Below are 20,896 nucleotides of genomic sequence, written 5' to 3' on the forward strand. Positions count from 1 at the left end.
GGCTGAGGATGTGATCCCAGCCCAGAGGATGGGCATCGAGGGAACGTGGAGGCTGGTGCCCACCACTATGCATGGGGCTTGGAGCCTGTGTTTGCTATTTTCACCCTTTCCACCCCATTTTGGCTGCAGTGTCCCGTGCATTTCACCACCCGCGGTGGTGGGGAGCTGGCGGGGACGGCGCACACCGATCCGTGCCCGCGTCCCCACGCAGGGGCTGGGCAGAGTAAAGGGGTAAATAAAGGTGGGAGAGCACTGCCCCAGCCTCCTCTTGGCACGAGGAATTATGGAAATCCCTGCACATGAGTACAGCAGAGAGCAAATCTGCTCGGGCACCTTTCATCCAGGCGGCCCCATCCAGTGCCGTGGTGGCACCCAGGGGGTGACCCGGGGACGCAGCAGCGAGGCTGCTCGGGGCAGGCTGGAATGGAAGCTGCAAAAAATAAAAATAAAAATAAACGGGGAAAAAATAAATTAAAAAAAAAGATCAAAATTGGACCGAATCAGCCCACCGCTGCCTTTTGCCCGACCTGCAATTAATGAGAACGGGTTAATGGCAGCTCCGTGAGGAGAGCGCTGCGGCTGCCGCCTCTCCGGGCTCCGCAAGGCCCTTCCCACGAGTATCTCCTGTGGGTGGGACGAGCTGACTCACAGTTTCCAGGGCTGTAGTAACATTTCAACACCCCAGCGCTCCAGCCTTGGGGACTGATGGCAAAGAGCACATTCCCAGCAGAGCGGTCGGGAAGCTTTTGACAACATGTTTTCTTCTGTCAGAAAATGTCAGTGTGGCAAAACCTAATTTTTCTTTTTTTTTTTTTTTTTTTCTTTTTTTTTTGTAGCAACCTATCCGTTTCCACGAAGGGCTGTTTGGGGAGGTTGCCTGGGCTCGAGCCTGGGTTTCTAGTCAAAACCACGGGGTAAAATCTTCTCCCAGCAGGTCCTCACCTGCAGGTGATGGCACCCATCCGCAGGGCTCCCGGCCCCTGGAGAGGTCCCTGGCTGCCAGCAGGGACACGGGGACATGGGGACACAAATTCTCCCATCCCAGGAGAAGCCCAGTCTTTAAATCCCTTCTGTGAACATCTGGGCCAGTTTGTATACACAATTAAGCACTTATCCATGGAAAGAGAGTCCAATTTCCAGCCTGGATATGTGAGTGCCCATCTGGGATGTGGGGTCTTGGGTTCGGGTCCCTGGTTTGAGTCGAAGCTCAAGCATTTAACCCACCTGTCAGACAAGGGCCATGAGTACAGGGTTATCCCCTGTGCTGCTGCTTTCACTTTTTTAGGAAAACAAACTCAAAATGAGCCCGATGCATCCCCCACGTCAGCCGAGAAGCGAGCAGCATCTTCTGCCGGTCCCCCTGGTGCTGAGATCGCCTCTCTCCGAGCACACTCGAGCAGAGGCTCCATAAAACCCAGCACAGCCTTGGCAAGATTGCAGGTGCTGGGGATGGGGGAGACCCAGCTCAGCAGCCAGCTCCAGCCACCTCTTCAAAGCCAGCTCCCAACCCTCTGGCCACCTCCTGATGCTCCCCCCCTTGCCCACACGCCAGCACCGTTAATTCACCATCACCGTATTTATTCTCCCAACCCTCTAGGGAGGCGAGGGACTACTGCTAACGTCCTCGGGTATTCCTGTGTGTCCTGGTTTCAGTTAGCACAGAGTTAATTTTCCTCCTAGCAGCTGTTAAGGTGCTGCCACCGAAGCTTTCAGTGTGTTTCCTGATGCCACCGACAGTGATTTTCAGCGCCCTTTTGAACCCACAGCCTAATAAAAGGAGGTGCATGGATGGACAGGGGAAGGACATTGCCTCCTGAGCCTTTAGACCAGGAGAGCATCCCACCTGGTGGCCAGCCACCAGCAGCCACCCTTCTGGGGATGCTGCAGCGTGAGCACGGCTTGAAAGCAGCCATCCACCTGCACGAGGGCGGGTTGGGGATTTGGGAGCTCGCAGATACCCCCTCAGCCTCAGCTCTCACTTCCCCGGTCGCAGGCAGGCCAGCAGGGCTGGCCACTGACCTCCTGTCCCGTGCTGGCTGTAGGAGCCCAGCAATATCTCCCAGCACAGACGCTGTGCTCAGGAGGAAGGGAACTGCAGCCTCCCTCACCCACCAGAGGCTGCGTCTGAAAACCACACCGCCCAGAACAAACACAGGAGTTTGTCCTCTTTATCAGCATTTATTCAGCAGCCTGTGGAGACAGTCTGCCTTGCTGGACTCTTTTCCAGGCAGATAACACCCAGTTCTGAAACTGCCCTTTACTTTTTTTTTTTTTTTTTGGTGCATTGCCATTTTCGAGGACGACACCGAGCCCAGCACCTCTGCGGGGTATCTCTGCCCCTATACCCACATCTACCTGCACGATTTGCAAACACAAAACTGGAAGCTCCCCGGGGAGGGCAGCGTTAAAACAAGATTATTCCCTTTGGAGACGGTCCAAAGGCAAAAAAAAAAAAAAAAAGGGAGTAGAGGTGGAAGTCCAAAGGGGACGGTAATGGCCCATCAGCTGCGAGGGGCTCGGTGCGCCCGGCGGTGCTCTCCGAGCAGCGGGAGCTCACATCGCGGGGTGGCAGGACGAGGAGGAAGCATAGGTTGACGAAGACATCAAAGCAGAGCTGAGAAAGGTCAGATATAAATGGCAACCTGTCCGTTTGTGCACCAGTTTGCTCTTCTATTTACGACGGCATTTTCTGGGAAGGGCTGGACAGAGCCAACTAGGGCAGGCTTGTAAAAAGATAATTTTTCTCCCTTAGAAAACACAACGACAGACAGGCTGGGCTGCTGGCTTTTCTCCCTCGCCGAGATCTGCTGCCCTGGGCAATTTGTCCTGTTGCAGCAGCTCTTTGCTGGAGTGCCTGGCGTCTGGGCTGCTCCAGAGCAGACGCCAGTCACTGGAGCAGGGAGCTGCCTACCACGGCGCGGGGAAATATTTTCTGCAGCGGTGCAGGAGCGGCTTAAAGAGCAGCACTGTTATTTCGCAGTCATCTCCAATAATAACTCGGAGACAGCAGCCGCAAGACACATTAGCAAAAGCTGCTGCCACCGACCAAAACTTCAGAGGAGGAGGAACAGAAGTGGGAATAGAAATAGAAATGGGGGCTGAGTCACGGGCTGGGCAGGAGGCAGGCTTCCAGAGGGGTCCTGGGATGGGGCTGTGGGACCGGCACGCTCTGCTTGGGTCCTTCCCTGGATTTCTTGCAACCTCGAAATGGGGACGTGAAGATCATTAAGGCAGAGGAGAAGATTGTCTTCTCTGTTTTGAGGCTGGACCGGAGGTAGCCAGGGGCAGTCGTTACTGAAATACCAGGGCGACTTCTCTTTTTGTGTTCAAGCTGTGTTTTGAGTGTCTCCGTTGGCGGCAGGCTGCAGGATCTCCAGGGCTTGCTCACGCAGAAGAATGTGAAAATGGAAAGCGGGATTAGGGAGGAAAGGAGCTCGCCCTGAAGTCATTGGCACCGCTGGCTGTAACACAGGCAGCCAGCCTAAAACCCACACCAGGACCCAGGAGCAGCGGCTCCTCCGCTCCCGTGTCGGTGCCCGAACTACAGCTAATGAGAAGAAGCATTTGGGAGGAGAGAAAATGAATTGTGTTGCATAAAGAAATAAATTCCCAGAGCCAGGTTGTCCCCTAGCAGCTCCCGCATCACCTCGCCTGCCCATACACCAGGGGGACCAGCCCCAACACCCTCGCCCCAAAGATGCGTGCTCAGGAACGACACCAACCACCCCGACACGAGCTATTAAATATCGTCGTGAGCCAAACAACAAACGTTTCTCCCAAAGCCGTAAAGCAAGGGTGGCATTTTTATTAGCTGAGGTTTCCTCCTTTTTTTTTTTTTTTTTTTTTTTTTTTTTTTTTTTTTTTTATGGCCTTATCCACAAATGCTGGGAGCCAGAGGGAATTATTTGTTACTTACATTAAAGCAAGAAGCCTTCAGACCACAGCGCTGCAACCACTCCCCGTATCATTATTTTCTTCTTCTGGATTTATACGGAGCTCATTATTAAGCCTTAGCTAACGCAGACATCCTAACAATGCACTGAGTGCTAATAACTGCTAAGCAGCATTATTAATTATTGTAATTACGGCGTTTAAAATACATTTTGATTATATTAAAGAGAATACTTTCCTACTTTTCCGACCAAAAAAATCCACAAATGTAGCTTATTAACACTAATTCTATTCTTATTGGTGAGACTATTGTTAGATTTCAAAGGCAGCCAGTCTGGGCCCGAAACCCAGCCCGGGCTGCGATGGTTGCCCTGGGGGCCAGAAGGATCCTGGTGAAATCCATCAGTGGGGACCCCAATTTGGGGTGCAGTCGGGGTCAGAGGACCCCGACTTTAGGAGAGGCATCAGCACATGTGGACCCCATAGCAGGCTGACGTGTGGCTGGCTGCAGAGCTCCTTGTAGGTACAGGATAGAGGGATGTAGCTACAATCTGTGTAGGTACAATCTGTGTAGGTACAATCTGTGTAGGTACAACCTGTGTAGGTACAACGTGGGGTCGCAGCCGCGCTCAGGCTGTTAACCCTTGCTGCCAGAGCTCGCTGGAATTCTTCACGCCCGAGCCAGACAGGCAAATAGGCAGGCAGACACCCAGCTGCGCTTTTAATTAGAGCGCTGCGGAGATAAAAAGCTTCGGAAAACAATTTTCAACAATTAAAAATAATATTCCCGGCGCTTGGCTGCCCCAGCCCCGTGTGTCCTGGGCGGCTGGGAGAGGCCGGCCAGCCGCCCCCCGGCATGCCAGGTTGTGACTGCCAGGCGAGGGCTTGCTGCCCTTCCCCTCCACTTGGCTGAGAGCTTTCTGCCCTTCCCCTCTGCTTCCCGGACTTTTCTTTGCTACAAAGAGTTAAGATTTCACTTGTCGGGCTGTTTGTGTTTCTATTCACATGTCAGTGCCTGTCATTTATTTAGTCAATGGGACATGTCCAAGGGATGGAGACAGGCCGGGTTAGTCATTCTGACCGTGGGTCGCCAGGCTGCTGCAAACCGCCTGAGGTCATTTCCAAAGGCACCACTAACAATGAGAGGGAAGCTGGGCCCAGGAGACCTGCAGGAAACGGCGCGGAGATTAAAGACGGAGATAGTCCTCGGCAAAAGTACACTGCAGGAATGTTCCCTATGTTCTGTCAACAGAGTTTCTTCCTCGCCGAAGACTGTCTATTTTAAGGCCGAGCTCGCACCAAAAATGGAAATCCTTGCTCGATGGCTATCAGCGGATCTTCGCTTCCCGGGGCTGCGGCAGAGCTGTGGCCGAGGAAGCCAAGCCTCCAGCTCGCCCCGCGCTGCCCGCTCCGCTTTCGGCTCCGGCTGCGCCTCCCTGGCGCTCTCCTGCTTCCAGGAAGGGGATGGAGGAGAAACCCTGAACACCCCGCTGCAGATTTGTGGCAGGCTCAGGCTCTGAAATGAAGCCCCCGATGGCACATCTGGGGAACGGGCGATTCCCCAAGGCGGGGCAGGAGCAGAAGGGCAGTTTTGGGTGCAGAGATGCACGTTTTGCCTCTCAAGCGAAATGCCGCTGCCTGCTCGTACTTAACACATCGAGTACCTCTGGGTGTTTTGGAAACCATTAATAGCAACCACATGACTGGTGTAAAACACTGATTTTTCCATCCAGACACACTATTGTTTTCAGATAAATACATTCCATCGAGCTTTTTTGTATCTGAACTTTCTACATGTGGCTTCTGGGGCTAGGGCAGATGGGGCTCGGGGCTCGACAACAATAGCGGTGGCCCAGGAGGGGCCCCCGGAGCCCGCTGCTCGGGAAAACTGGTGACATGGGCTAAATCCTGCCCTCTGGTGCTGCTGCGATGCTGGTGACACGGGGCAGGGGCTGGAGGTACCCAGGGAACGGGCAAAGGAGCTGCACAGGAGGTTAGAGCTGCTCCAGAGAGATAGGGAAAGGCAGCAAACGCATTTCTCAGAACGCAAACATCCATCACCGACACACACGAGAGTCTCCAAATTCCTCAGTGTTATATTTATGAAGCCATTCGGAGACATGATACAGGCCAGTTCCTGTAGATTTTTCCATGTGCTGTTAAAGATTCAAATTACAGAGCAATTTTCCGCCTTTGAAGACGTCGGGCTTCGCGCTGCAGAGCCCGGGGCTGCTGCAGGCTGGGTCTGTCTCGCTGCAGCCCGGAGATAACGCAGAGCCACCGCCAGCGCTCGGCCGCGCCGGAGTCAGGAGCGGGCCAGGAATGACAGCACCGGGGGGAATTTACTCCGCTGGCAGATAAGGAAAGCATCCTGCTCGAAGCACGGGGTAAACAACTCGTAATGCCAGCGATCCACAGAGTCCCACGCGGCCCCGGCGGCACATCTGCCCCGCACGGAGCAGGGATGGAGCCAGCCCGGCACCGGGGTGCTCTGGGGACCCCCACGAGGCCGGGTGCTCGCTGGGGACACGGCTCCTCTAGTTCGCTCTGCTTGATGCAAAAGGAAATAGGAATGGGTGAGTTTGTCACCCGGAGGAGAACTGGGGCACCCAGAGCACTGGTGGCCACTGGTGGCATTGGTTGCGCACGTAGGGCTTGGGCCACTCAGATTAGAAATCACAAAAGAGTTGGGCAAAATCAGAAAGATGTTAAAAATAGATGAAAAATCTCCTTTTTCAGCACACAACTCCTGACACTGATTGTTCTTCCCCGTAATCTCACAGAACTCCCTACCAAACTAAATTCAGGTGTGTTTTCATCAATAAGGGCATGGAGACACAAGCTGGGAGCAGAAGTCGAGGCACGCCAGCTCCATGGGACAACATCTGGGGCTCTCCCTGGTGCTCGCCGGGTAGCTGCAGGGCTCACCCCTCGCTGCACAACCGGGGCCTGAAATCCATCCCTTAGCATGAGAGAATCACTGCCTGCCTGCGCCGCTCCTGAGCCATCCCCGGGGCAGCTGCCGTGTTCCTGTGCCCCTCCACTCGCAGCAGGGGCTGGAGGACGCGGATCAGAGCCGCCCTTCCAACCAAGCACTGGGGCTGAAACTCGCAGAGGCAGACCCCAGAAGATATGGGACAGCGAGGATGGCATCAGGAACAAATCTGTGAAAACCTGCCCAAGGATCACCAATGTCTGGATGCCATCGAGCCCCATCCTGAATGCTCTCCCCAGGCACTCAGGGGAAGGCGCACGAGGAGCAGCCCTTTGCCTCGTCGTGGGGGCACGGCGGAGCTAGGAGAGGAGCCGGAGGAGCAGAGCGAGCAGCTCGCGAGTTCAGAGACTGATTTACAGCCCAGGCCCCGGGCAGATCACTGGCTGGGTTTGTGGTTTCATTTCCTCATCTCCAGAATCGCTGCCGATGTGCGAGAGGGAATTAACATTCAAACTTTGCTTTCAATAAATGCTTGAAGATTCATTTGGTGTTTTATGAAGCTTTTGGAAAGATTTTGGAAACCTTCTGCCCTTGCATGAGGGTCGCTCAGCGCCAGCCCTTTCTTTGGAGCTCCTCTCCCTGCGGTGCCGATACCCCTGCTGCAAGGGCAGCTACAGGGTTTTCCTTTCATTGAGTAAAAATTGAGCTGCCTCAAAAGTAAAGGCACCTGAAGGAAGATTCTGCCAGTTCCCCGCAGCCCTGGACACCAGCTGGACATTTGGAGCACGACAATTCCTCCGTAAACCAAACCAAAGCAGGTCCAGGCAAAAAGGATGGGCTGTGGGTCAGCAGGCTCTGAGTGACCCTAAAAAACTCTGCAATTCTTCATCTTTGAGCACAGCTTCAGTACAAACCCTGTTTTCTACCATCCCTGCAGGATCTGGAAGTGAAAGCGTGGCCTTCCAGCTCCTCTGTGCTGAGGCCAGTGGAAATTTGGTGCGGGTTTCACCCGAGGACTGCGCACACTTCGGGCTCGGCCTGTTTATTGTTAACCTCATAAAAAACATCAGGGTTTTTTGCAACTTGAAAGTCTTTCTAACTTCATAAAATATGTGAATGCTTAAGAAAGAATCTGGGCCCAACTGCAGAAGTGATGACTAACAAGGAGGAATCTCGTGGTGTTCAAAGGGAGCAAAATGAGCTGGCGAGCCGTGGCATAATGAGTTAATTTGCCTCGCAGCCTACCTGGTGCCCAGCGCCAGCTCTTGCTCCCGCAGACGTCGCTGGTGATGGGTCATAGGCTCCTCCACCCAGATGAGTGATTTTAAGCTAAAGATCCAAAATTAGCTGTCTCAGACATGCACCAGCCCGAGGTCGGTCACTTCCTCGTAATATGGATGCTGCATTTCTATTAGAAGAGAATTCGAGTGTTTCGAAATGACACGTTTTGGTACTTTGAGGTGAAATAATCTCCATTTCTAAATGATATTTCTTTCTATTTTTAAAAGGCTGCGAAGTTTTGAGAGCAAATCCAACCATGCATTCAACCAAAACAACATTTTTGTTCAAAGCCTCAGTTCCCAGAAAAGTTGTAAACCACTTTTTTTTTCTTTTTTTTTAAATTCAGAACTAGAACAAACCTTTTCCCCAAGACTTTGGAGCTGCCAATAATCCATTATTATCCCAGATTTGATGTTTTCATAAAACTGCTGGATCTTGAAGATGCCATTAGGTGGATGCCTTGCTAAGGTCTGTGCCATTTTGTAAATCCCCAAACTCATCTCAGACTTCAGCACCCCTGTCCGAGGGATGTTTACAGCTTTTTCTTTTTCCTCCATAGGCAAAATTAAGCAAAAAGCTAAAACTGATGAAAGGCACATTGCTGTCTGCCATAAGGGGCATATGTTGAAATATGGCAGTGAAAAAAAACAGCTCTGCTCAAACCACTGCAGAACCCCAGCGGAATGAGGCACGTGAAGAATATTTTATATTTAGTCAGAGGAGGGGAGAGGCAGGAGACGGACGATGGTGGTTTTTTTGGGGGGATGAAGAACATTTCTAGGGAAATCTCCCTGCCATGGGAATAGCTCCACGCTTTATTTTTATAATGAACAACCCTCTCTGGCGTTTCACAGCTCCAGGTTACTTTGGAGAGCTGCAGCCATCCCACTTTCTCTGTTTATCATATCTTTATCAGCCGGGACGGGAAGAAGACATGTAAGTCATAATCACCACTCACGAAAACACAACACCAGTGGTGAAAAGAAACAACATCCCAGTGCCCGGGCAATCCTGGCTGAGAGGTCAATTCCCACGCTCCCTGGAAGGAACAGAACCTGCCTGCCTGGTGCTCGGCCGGGGTCTTCACCTGGCTTTTTTCTATCTCCTCTGCTGTCCTGCTGCACTTCCCTGCTGTGCTGCTGCCCTTCTCCTCTGTCCCGCTGCCCTCCTCCTCTGCTGTCCTGCTGAAGTCTCTCCCGGTGTCTGTCAGTAGCTGGCCACCAGCTGTGAGTAAGGCAAGGGAATGGAGCTGTGCTGATTACGGATGGAAACCAAGGGCAGAGGGCAAAGAAGGAGTGAACAGGTTCTCGAACAGAGGAGCCACACAAAAACTCGGGTTTAAGTGGTGCTTAAAAGCCGCAGGGCACTTTGTGGGGGGAACGAGTTTCCCTGCCTGGCACCTACCTCATGAACAAGGTGCTGCCCGTGGGGTTCACCCTCCGATTGTCTTGCTGAATGCATAAGCCAGTGCCTTGGCCTCACTTTGTGAAGAAGGAGCCACATTTCGCTCCTGAACCCTCTCCTCTCTGTGTCTCCTGCTGCAGAGCATCCCCGAGGAGGCCACGTCGCTCTCCTCCAGCAGCGGATGCTCCAAGCCAAATGCTGGCCTTAGCAGGGAAGAAAAATGCAGCACCCAACCTACAGACAGCACCACAGCTCCAGAGGAAGCAGAAAAGGACGAAGGCTGCCTGCCAGATCCTGCTCCAAGTGACACCTGAAGCCACTGAGTTCCCTGGAGCTGTGCTACAGAGGCTGAGGCCGGAGTCTAGAAACAATTCTGGAACGGGACGCACGCAAAAATGACGCACAGCGGTGAGACCAACAGAGAAGGCTGAACACCGAGTACAGGTACCATCCTGGAATGGATTTCTGAAAGATCAGAGGGGCTTAGTCCTTTTCCTTTTTACAGTTTATAAAATTAAGAGATGTCTTGGTGAAACAAGAAACAGAACAAGCCAGATGTTCAACTCCCAGCACTCACAAACCAGAAAGTAGCACCTGCCCTTCTCCCCACTTCTCAAAATAGAAGCGAGACTAAAAATCAGCCATTTTTAAAACGACACATTTCTTCCACTAAAAATCCCCCAATAGCTACCCGTTTCATTTTCTGCTAGCATCCCCTTCAACACAAAGGCACAGCAGTGTCATTTCGACATAGCAGCTGCCTTTGGATGGTGTTAGGAAACCCCACGGCTGCCCCTGTGGTGGGTCACCTCTACCTGCTGCTCTTTTCTTAAGTGGTTGCTTGGCCGGTGCCTTCCCTATCATCATTTCTCCTTGCCTTTGGCCTTCAAAGCGTGTTGTTTGTGGATTTCAGCTGATAGACTGGGAAAGCGCTCGCCGTCCCTCCCCGCGGAGCCGGGCTTTGCCTCTTCCCCCAGCTTCATGTGACTGCTTTGTAGGAACTTGCTTTGGCACCATCAGATTAGTCGCTGTTAACATCACTGATCCCGCGGAAGGTTCTTCCCAGTGAGCAATGAAACGTACCTAATCCCGGCAGATTAAAGAGGAACACGTTTCATCATCCCTCCCTCGGCTCCAGCCGTGGCGTTAGAGGAGGCTGGCACCGTGGTGAGAGGCTTTGCCCTTGTGCGCTGCTCGTAGCTCCATCGCATCGCAGCAAGAGCTGGCATCCACGACACAGACTGATTTCAGATATATGGGGATGCTGAGGGGTGAAAACAATTTCCACGGTGTTTTTTCTTGAAGCTGTTGCAGGGGCTTTGTACCTGGTGGCAGCACCCAGCTTTTGGGGCACGCTTCCCATGTCCTTGCCCCTCCGCCGGCTCAGCCAGCCCCGCTGCTGCTGCTCCAGCCTCCCGTGTGCCCTCCTTCAGCCTCACTTCAGGAGATCACTCTTCACTTGGCCTTCTCCAGCATCCATCTGCTGTGTTTTAACCTGGTCTTCGAAGAAAAGCTCTTGCTTCCATAGCAGGAGCTGCAAAAAGCGGAGCTCAGCAGCTGTCTCTCTAGCAGCGGGGCAGCAGGCACGGGGCAGCGCACGTGGCAGGCTCTGTGACAGCCACCGTGCACCGAGGGAAAAGCCAAAGTGCAAGCTCAAAAGAGACGACACCAAAGGATCAGTGGGCAGGATGGAAATGTCGTGTCAGAAAAAGCTTGAACTGGAGGCTGTGCTTTTTGTTACCAGGAATCCGATCGCGAGGCAAAAATCTGGAGGAACCCAGATTGTTCCAAACCATGTGCTCCTGGTGGAGCAAATTATTTTTATTGCCACAATAAATGGAAAAGGTTCTACCTCCAGAGCTGTGGGGGAGTACCAAGGGCTTTCCCTCTGGAAAAGGCAGAGACCAAGGGCTGCATGAAACAACTCCCTCGAGCCTCGGTCTCTCCCCAGCGCCTCACATCCCTTATTTCACCTGACTCGAGGGCTGCGTGCTCCTGGAGCAGAGGCTCTCCTGTGCCTGCCCATGGCACCACCAGCTCCTGCTCTCCAGGCAGACCCTGGCAGGACCAGAATGTAACCCACAAAGGCTCCCAGCGAGGTCCCTGCTGTTCTGAGACGTGGCTGGCCCCAGGGAAGCCAGAGCAGAGTCAGCACGGGCTGGCTGCAGCCTCCAGCACCGGGCAGAGCCCGGATGGGACAGCGTGAACCAGTTCAGATTCAAACCAAGCTTCTCACTCGCCACCAAAACAAGCATGCTACGGACTTGCTATCCTCCCCAAACCACAGTGTTGTTTTAATGACCTTCCATTTAGGCATTAAGGAGTGAAATGCCTAATCCTGTTGAGCGTGTAGGCAGGTGACTCACTGCCGTGGCGCTGGGAACTACCTCCCTCCTGGCAGCTGCCCCGTGCGCAGCCTTCAAAATGGCAGGGCTTGAATCTGCTAAGTGAAAATGATAAATAAAGGCTAACTGCAGGTAATGTCACCTGTGCATGTGCAATAATATTGTTCGAGTTGCCAAGCAACTAACGGGAGGTGGGGTGAAAGGAAGAGATAAAACCTCCTGAGCACAGGTATGCGCTGCGGCCGCTGCACGGGGACTCTGCTGGTGCTGGCTGTATCAGAGCCTCCCCAGAGGTTTCCATCACGATTTCTTCTGGAGGAATAAAAAGGAAAAGGTGCCCAATGACTTACAGCAACCCAGGGCATACAAGTCCCTGAGAGTCCTGCCCCTGGAAGCGCTGAGCTTTCAGCCAGGCTGGAAATGAGCGGTGTGGTGGGACAAAAGTAACGCCGGTTCTCCTCATCTCCCACGGGGATGGGGTCCTCTGCTGCACGCCGTGGTGGTCTCGAAGGCAGCTCCTCGAACCCTTCCCGTGATATAAGCAGCAGGCAAACAAGCAGAAACAACCCGTGGCTGCACACCTAAGGTGTGTGTTTAACTGCAGCTGTTGTTCATGTAACCACTTGTTTGTGCACATCTGTGCACGTTGCAAGGTGCTACTTGGGCAATTAATGGGGTGAGCTAGCCCCTAATGGGTTTTCATAAGCAGAGCCCAAACCACGCAGCCCTCTCTTGCAATTCCCCAAACAACAAGCTGCCGCCTTCCAGCTGAAAAAGGATAATTGCATTATCAGGAAGGACTTGAGAGCTCTCAAGATCTCCCAGGAGATGTTCTGGAGCTAGCAGGATCAGGTCCTAGGCACGCGTGATTCACTGACATAAACAGTGGTCTGCGTGTTTAAACTTAGCTTTTGGATTTGCTCCCAGGAGCAAATGGCCCACGCTGCCTGCAGCAGCATCGGATGGGCTGCCCAGGACATACAGGTGGCTGTGATGCCCCTCGAGAAAGCTTCCTGCAGCAAGCACGTGCCAGCCTGCTTCTTTTGAGTGTGAAACTGGACATTTCTACATTCTAGAGCTGCTTCTGAAACCTGGCGCACCCTATGCAGAAATAAGGCTCCTTGTGACCAGCAGGGCACGGAACCTGCTGCAGAGCTTGTGCAGAGCTGCAGCCAGAGGCTGCCACCCAGCAGGCGTGCCAGAAGGGGATCTTTTCCTCTTTCTTCCTCTCTGGACACCCTTTTGGCTGCTCTCCTCTGGCTGGAGGAGGTGATGCTCCAGACCCAGAGAGCCGTGAGCTGGGAGACAGCAGGATGTGAGAGCTCGTGCCGCCCATCAGTTCCCCCAGATGTTGCTCGTTTCTAGTTTGCATTAAGCAATGCATTGCGCATGGGTTGTGCATTTTAAGAAACCGCTCCGACTTATCTCTGGCTTCACACGGCTTGTTAAATTGGCAAGCTGAAAGGAATCGGACACAAACTCAATGTGACATCTCCCTCATTTCCCTGCAAAACTACTGGCGTACAGTTCCTCCATGCAAAGCACAAAGAAAACAAGTAAAAGAATTTTTTTTTTTTTTTTAAAAAAAGAGCAGAAGAAAAGCACCCAGCAAGAGAAGAGCAAAACAAGTCCCAAATAAATGCATCGCAATGAGCCCGGGCGCGTTAGATACCCAGTGCAATGTTTGCTGCAAATGCCACCCTATTTTTACTTTTAATTTTTCTGCTTGCAGATCTGTTGGGCTGCACGGCAAGGCAGATGCGCTGCGGGTGACACCCAGCTGTGCCACCTGCCTGGCCACCTCCTCGTGGCGATGGCACGGAGCAGGAGCCTCTCGCAGCCCTGCCGACCACCAGCAGCAAGCAGCCACCAGCCAGGGCCCGGCTCCTGGGTTTGGGGGCTGAAGGTTAAGGATTCTCAGTAGGAGGCTCTTTTGTGCCGACAGTTATGAGTCTCGGAGGCTCTGCAGACGTCTCTATCAGTCCTGGCCATCGCTCAAATCCTTGCAAACAATGACTAACAGGAGCCCACACAGAGCTCTGATGGAGCGCACCACCGCCGGCTGCCCTGCCAGCTGGGCCACGCCGCCTTGGCCATGGGGGCTTCCTGGTGGGCAGCAGACTATTTGTGCCAAAGAGTGGCACACACGTGCTCGCTTTAAACCCGAGGAACCCATATTCCAGCCCCAGGAATGGCCAGGTACCAGCATGGAAGCCCACTCTGCTGGGAAACCACCGGTCGGGGCACCCATGAGACAACCGGAGAAATTTGGGATCAGCGTCCACATGCTGCGGTCACACCTCTGGTGGCAGCTCCGGCAGAGCGCCTGAGTCACCAGGAAAAGATTAGAGGAAAGTTCCCTTCTGTTTTAATGAATGAATAAGCTCGAAGGTTTTCCTAGGGTGTGGAAAAAGATAAGGCTCGAGAAGGAAATGCGACGCCTGAGGAGCGGTCAGGTCTACCCAGCGCTCCTAGAAGCAGCTGGCATTTGGTGGTACGACCTATGGGTGGCTTCACATCCCCTGCTGGCCTATTTGAGCCACACCTGAGATCCTAAATGCCATACATTTCACTTGGGTGGGTCTGCAGACTCTACCTTCATGCCCCATCCAAGCCCTAGCGGCCGCATGGATCAGCCTTTAGGATTGTTCACCGGAGCTGCCTGCATACCAAAGGGACGCAGTACATCTCTGGCACCAGGAGCATCTCCCCCAGGGTTTTGATGCCCCAGCGAAGGGCAGGGGCAGGCTGTGACCCTTCCTTGAGCTCCTGGGCAGCAGCAGGAACCAGAAGTGGCCGTGCAGGCTGCAGCAGCACATTTCCCTGGTTCACAGCTCCAGAGGTTTTGGGGGGGTTTTCATGCAAGACGTGCCATGGCAGGGTGGGCTTGGAGCCTGGCGTGCCAGCACCACCCGAGGGGCATTTCTGCTGCTGGCACCCCGTTGCCTTGCTGAAGGGAAGGGCAGGCAGCGCTGAGCCGTGTGTGGCTGGGATGGGATCTCTTAGGCTGAACTTTTGGACTCCGTACAGCACGAAACCAGAGATCACCCCCCCACCGGCTCCGCGAGATGTCTGCGAAAGATGCAGCCAGCAATGCTCAAGTTCACCCACTGGGGAAACGTCGTGTGACGTGAAGCTCGCGGCCCTCTCCCCTTATCTGCGAGGCAGCTGATGAAGGGCCTGGCGTCAGTCTGGCAACGCTGATGGCTCCCATTTCGCACCAGCGAGGGCCGCCTATCAGCAGCACGCCGGGGCAGATAGCGGCCGGGCCTATCTAATCACATACCTTTTGCATTAGTGCTGCCATACAGCCCTTCCATTTACAAGCGGGAGACCGGACCGCACTGAATTTTCACAGGAATGAACTGTCAACAACCCCATCCTTCCCAAGGCCTAAAAATGGGTGCTTTATCACAGCGGCCAGTAGACTTCTTTTCTTAGACTTCCAGGCAATGGCCGGAGCAGACTTGGAGCCCCCACGAGCGAGACATGAAGGAGACCTTTTTGAGATAACAGCAGTTCACTTGGCTCTCTCAAGAATGCCTTATGGCTGTTCCTTTTCAAAGCCGAAGTAAGGAAACCAGCTCAATTAGAGCATATCAAGAAACTTTGTGTCTCCTGGTTTGTTTACCTTTTATCAGCGCTCTTAATACGCTTTCCTGCTTCTCCGAGAGGAGGAGGAGGGCTCTGCTTTGTGCGATCGCACTAGAAAAATCAAACGGGTAAGAGGCAGCTTTTTAAAGCAACACACCAGGGTTAATAACAGGACAGCAAACAACTGCTACCAGCCTCTCGCCAGCTTGGTGTTTCACCGCTTCTCAGTGCATCAATTTGGCCACACACTTACATTTCACTGAAATATTGCAGAAATACATAGTTTTATTTAACACACGTTGCCAACCTATAATCTCTCGTTGTGTTTAAATACTCTGTGTAATAGTCAGATCTTTCTTGAGCCAAGCGCCCATTAGGATATGTCCCAAATAAAGAGCCCACGGAAACATCTTCCCTAAGGATGGCATCTCGAAACAGCCTTCGAAGCCAAGCCCTGACCCTGCAGCAGACTCAAGTTCATCAGCTTTTGGAGCCTACGTCAGGCCATTAACTGCAGGCATAATTAATGATGCCCAAATCTCAAAAAAGTGCCAAATTAGATTTCACTTCAGACAAGCAGATGTATTTTGGATGCCTGGATGAGGCCTGATCCTGCCTGCCGCGAAAGCCCAGAAGCCTGCTCACAGAAGGAGCATCCAGCCTCACCCCATCCCTCCGGAAAACTAATTTTACTCATTTCCCACCGGGAGATAAAACTCAGGTCTGCTCCCATTGCAGGGCCCTTTGGCTGGGACACAAATAGCTTTGGAAACGCTCTTATCTATGCACAAATGTCCTTCCAGAAAATAGAGCGGGCCGCAGGAGGCTGCCTTGGTACCACCGAGCCTCTTCACGAGGAGCACGCGAGCTCAGCCCACGGGCAGGGTTTTTTGAGATCTGCTTTCCTCGTGGCACCCCCATCCCATGAGAGGGACATCCTTCCTGCTTTCAGAGAAGCCCTTCACGACTTGTGCCCGCCAGGAAAGGGAATTTTGGGGGAATCCCAAGAGGTCGCCTCCAAGGGCCGGGCCCTGTCCCTGCTCACGGCGAGGTGCCCGAAGCGCAGCCCTCATGGCTCTCTGCAGGCCCCATTTATCTCCTGCCGGGGTGCCTGGAGTGCTCTTCTTATCTGAGCTAGCTCCTCCGGGATCCCGTTTTACACATGCTTCACATTTTTGTACAGTTCCTCTTCAAACCTAGGCGTAGCCTCGGCTAAGGAACAGGCTTGTGTTGATCGCTGAGAGCAGAAACGGTTCGGAAACGTAGGCAAGTTGAAACCCAGTCTCGAGCGGCTCGGGGCTGGCCCAAACGTCCTCGGCTTCCAGCCCCGGTGCTCTGCAGGTTTCCTGAACCTGACCTCATCCTCCCGCCGGTGACACTCAGTTCACGTGGGTTTGGATTTCACAACAAAAGCGCTGGCACCGCTCCCGTCAGGGTGCCAGCAAGTAACAAGCGATCGCTAACTACCGACACATCTGCTGCCCGAGGACATTCAAACCCTGCCTGCCTAAACCATTAGATAAATTTCTGAGCAGAACAAAAAGCTCTCGGCCTTGCGTATTGGTAAAAGCAGAACCCCTGAACACCTCCCCTGCCCTGCACGGCTGCAGCGGGGCACCGGGGCCTGGTGCCGATGGGGCCGGCTGCTGGGGGCAGCGTGTCAGGCCAGGTTTGGTGACATGTCAGGAGCTGCTGCCCTGCCTTTGGAGCCCATTTTGGTCTCCTGTCTCAGCAACCATCAGGATTCCCTCTCCTGGTACTGGCGGAGATGGAGCAATGGGAGCAGAGGGGGTGGGCAGAGGCACTGCGCCAGGAGAAGTTTGGGGTTATTTTGACAGGGACCTCTTGCAAACCCTCACTGTACAGCCCCATCCTATAAAAGGTGCCTCCTCACATGATTATGCCCCAATAAAGTCTGAATTGAATCTCTCTCTGCCTGCCACGGAAGACCCTCGTTTCATTGACTTAATGGAACACATTTTTACAGAGCCTTCGCCCCGTTGTTGAAGCTGCAGGCTGCTTTTTCTTGGCCATCTTCTCCCCGCGCGCTGTTACCTTATCACGCCATGTAATTTGCAGACAAATGAAAATCTGGGCTTTGACTCGCACAAACACTTGGACATAAAAACCTTGCTATTGCCAGCTTGTACGGCTGTATCCTCATATTTGATGGGTTTTGTAAAGCCTCAGTCCTGGGAGAGCTGTGAATACACCAAAATCTCCACTTTCATTTTTTTTTTCTGAAGTTTTTTCTTCATGGTTATAGAGAACAGCAGAAAACCTAGGAAAACCAACAATGCAACAGGGAGAAGGCAGAGGAGGAAAACTGCCTCGCTGTGATGTAAAAGGACAAGCATTTGGTGGGGCTGAACAGTGGGAGCCCAGCCCAGGACCCTGCTGCAGCACCCGCTCCCCGCTGCGGGCTCCCACCCAGCCGCCTCCAGCAGGGTCTCCCCATCCTTGCTTCCAGGCCGGTTTTCGACTTGTTACAAAAACTGAAGTTGCATTGTATGTATTGCACCGCCTCTGCCAAGGTAAATAAACTCAAAGATGACTTTTTTTTCCAGGCATTCACAGTCAAATGAAGGTGAATATTAACAACCACTGCATTAGACCCAAACTCGGGTGAGATGATAAAAGGTGCCGCTGTAACCCCGAGGCTTCAATCACGCCTGTAATGCGCCCCTGTCCATCTGCTGTTTCTCATCCAAAGGCACGGGTAATTAATAGATAAGTGATATGACAGAAAGTACTAATTCCAGGAAGTGGAACAATTCATTTTTATGAACGACTGCGGCACCGTTTGCTCTCCCCAGCGGGATCTGGTAGTGGAGAGCTCCTTGCAGGCGCTGGTGGGGCTTGGAGATGGGGGGGGTCTCGCATGCAGACCCATCCCAGCAAGGGACATGGGAGCCTGAATGCCTGTCCCCCATCCTGTTCGTGCTGGGCACACCAGCACCACGCTGCGGGGGGCTCGATAAAATGATGGGCTTATCCCTGGGACCACCAAATTAACCAGCACAGTACAGGGAAGGCAGAGGAGGATGCGCATCCAGCTCTACACAAACCTAACCCAGCTTTTCTTCAAGGCAAAGCCATGAAGATCGGAGCACGGGGGCTCGGCACATACATATTTGAGCCTCGTATTTTCACACACCACCTCCTGGTCCTTTCCCGTTGCTATACGACTTGCTGGGAGCAGCATCTGCTTGCCCAGCTCCTGGGGTGTAACCGGGGCTAATGCCACGTGCTGGCATGTGGGCTGGGACACTACGTATGGTGGAGGTGCCTCTGGGAACGTGTCACTTAGAAAACACCCCCTCAGCCCACAGAAGGGCTGTTCAACAAGAGCAATTCCTTCAGATCTATGTTCATTCAAACTCTCAAGCCGCTTTTTGTTGCTATGCCAGGCAATAAAACAGTGATAAATGAAGGAGTTTACACATCAGACACATCAGATTCCTTTCCCTCCTTTCCCGAGAGCAGCACGAGGGGACAGTTAACGATGCTAGTTTATGGTATAAATATTTGGACAGAATATATTTTGATACCATAAATTTTAACAGTTCTGGCTGGTTTTAAACTCTATTTTTCCCCAACCAGGACTCTGTGCAAAGTAATAATGTCTGAAGTGTTTCTTAAGGAGCAGAACCTGTCCCTAGGAAAACATTCTCCTTCCCTTAAAATAATACCGCACTGCCTGACAAAGAAATCTCTGCACTTGCAGAGCCTTTGGGAGTTAAAGCCCTTCTCTCCATCTCGAGGTGATCACTGTGACCATTGCCTGCAGTTACTGTGCCTCCGAAGCCCCCCTGCATCCATGGCCCCAGCATCCTTCCAAAGCGCTGCTGGTCCTGCTCGTGCTTGGGAACACAAAGCAAAAGTCATCGACTTGCCCAAGGTCACGGAGAAGGAAAAACTTTAAGGAAACGGGGCAAGAAGCAGAGCATCAGTGTCCCAGGGGGAGGGCTGTCCTAGGGATGGGTTTATCCTACACGTGAAGCCAGCAAGAGAGGTTTTGTTTTTAACACTGCTCCATTTCTGCTTCTTTAAGCCTGGCGCCTGACCGTACGGCTCGGCCACTTCTGGTGAGAGCACAACCTGGCACGGAAAGCCCAGGGACCAGGGTTTGGTTGCTGTGGGGGCAGTGACAAAGTGCTCCTGGCTTCCACAGGAACCTCGCAGAGCCCCTGGCCGCCTGGGGAAGCAGGAGGAGGATGGCTTCGTGATGGGGCAGACCGTGGGAAATAACCCAGCACAGACGGGATGGCTGTAGGGGAGAGCAAAAGGGACAGAGAACACAAATTGCGACAGAACCGAGCTTCGTTAGTGCCACTTCTTAATGAACAACTTGTTTAATTACGCATCTGGAAAGGAACCGGTTTAGGACAGCTTTCCAATACACTTCTTGGAAGGTGCTGCTCCCGAACAGGTCTGCTGCTGGGATATTTCCACCACCCTGCAAGCAAAACGCAGCTGGAGCCCGGGTCCCACAGTGTGCCGGGACACGCTTCCCACAGCAGAGCTGAAATTCCCTGCAAACATGCAATTAAAATTCTCCGATTGCACTAAAAATTGCTACAGCTTAACCTTTTGCAACAATTGTTAATGGCCACATTTTTCTCTTTCGGAGAAAAAAAAATAATAAATAGATCTACAAAGAGCAGGGCCTGTGTCAATCTCCAGACGTGCCAGCTCAGGGCTGAGAACTAGATAGGAAGAAAAATGTTGCTCGGGGAAGGACCCGGCCGTATCTGCTTCAGAACTTTCCCATGCAAAGAAATGAAATGTGGACCCCGGCACCTCGGTGTCTGGCTCCAGCCCTAAAGTGGTTTCCACGAGTTATAGAATATGCTGACAGCCTCTCCAGATAAGTAGGGCACGGCGAGGGCACTCAGGCGCTTGGCAGCCGGAGACTCAGGCGTCCTGCTTGTGTGGCTTCGGGGGCAGCTTTTGAACCCCGGTTCCAGTGCCTGCGAACAATTCCTGCTCCTAAAGCATCTGACCCAGAAACCCCTTTGGTAATTTAAATCGTGCAAACCTCCAGTCGATAGCACAGGACACTTGGAAGCCCTCGAGTCCGTTCCTGTAAATGTAAGAGGAACGGGAGCGCAGTCGCTGCTGAATCTCAACCGACTTCCACCGCTGCTCCCAGTTGCAAAGGATCTCAAGCTGCCTGCACATCTTTTATTTCTACACCGCCACCCGGCACCGTGGTGCCCAAATCCCTGCCCCATCAAATGGCCAGATCTTCAGTGGGATTTGTGGTGCTGCCCTTCTTCTTCCCTCCTAGGGACGCGGTTTCAGGGGATCTGGAGCTCTCACGTGGTGAGCCGTCCGTTCCACAAGTGGCACGTTGGTTTTGGAAGTGCAGGAATTGCTTTGTAGCACCACAAAGCTCTGCTTGAGATGACAGGTCACCTTCATCAAGCACACCTCTTCCCAC

At 52.9% G+C, this 20,896-nt stretch overlaps 1 protein-coding gene and 1 long non-coding RNA gene across 5 annotated transcripts in view; one reads left to right on the forward strand and one right to left on the reverse strand.

Annotated features, from left to right (window-relative positions):
* The first annotated feature begins 2,277 nt into the window (after positions 1 to 2,277).
* Positions 2,278 to 11,997, forward strand: LOC311442959. Of its 4 annotated transcripts, XR_014696979.1 has the most exons (3): positions 2,278 to 2,623; positions 5,144 to 8,575; positions 8,667 to 11,997. It is a non-coding gene; the product is annotated as an uncharacterized lncRNA (long non-coding RNA). The 4 variants fall into 4 exon arrangements; XR_014696977.1 differs by having other exon boundaries at positions 2,753 to 11,997; XR_014696978.1 differs by having other exon boundaries at positions 5,144 to 11,997.
* The window catches only part of ZWILCH (zwilch kinetochore protein), a 176,141-nt gene continuing 160,550 nt past the window's right edge, over positions 5,306 to 20,896 (reverse strand). The window contains exon 23 of the transcript XR_014696975.1: positions 5,306 to 9,331. The gene's annotated coding sequence lies outside the window, so the exon portion shown is untranslated. The remainder of the gene's footprint in view (positions 9,332 to 20,896) is intronic.

This window comes from Aythya ferina, assembly GCF_964211825.1.
Source record: "Aythya ferina genome assembly, chromosome: 11".
NCBI classification, from domain to species: Eukaryota; Metazoa; Chordata; class Aves; order Anseriformes; family Anatidae; genus Aythya; species Aythya ferina.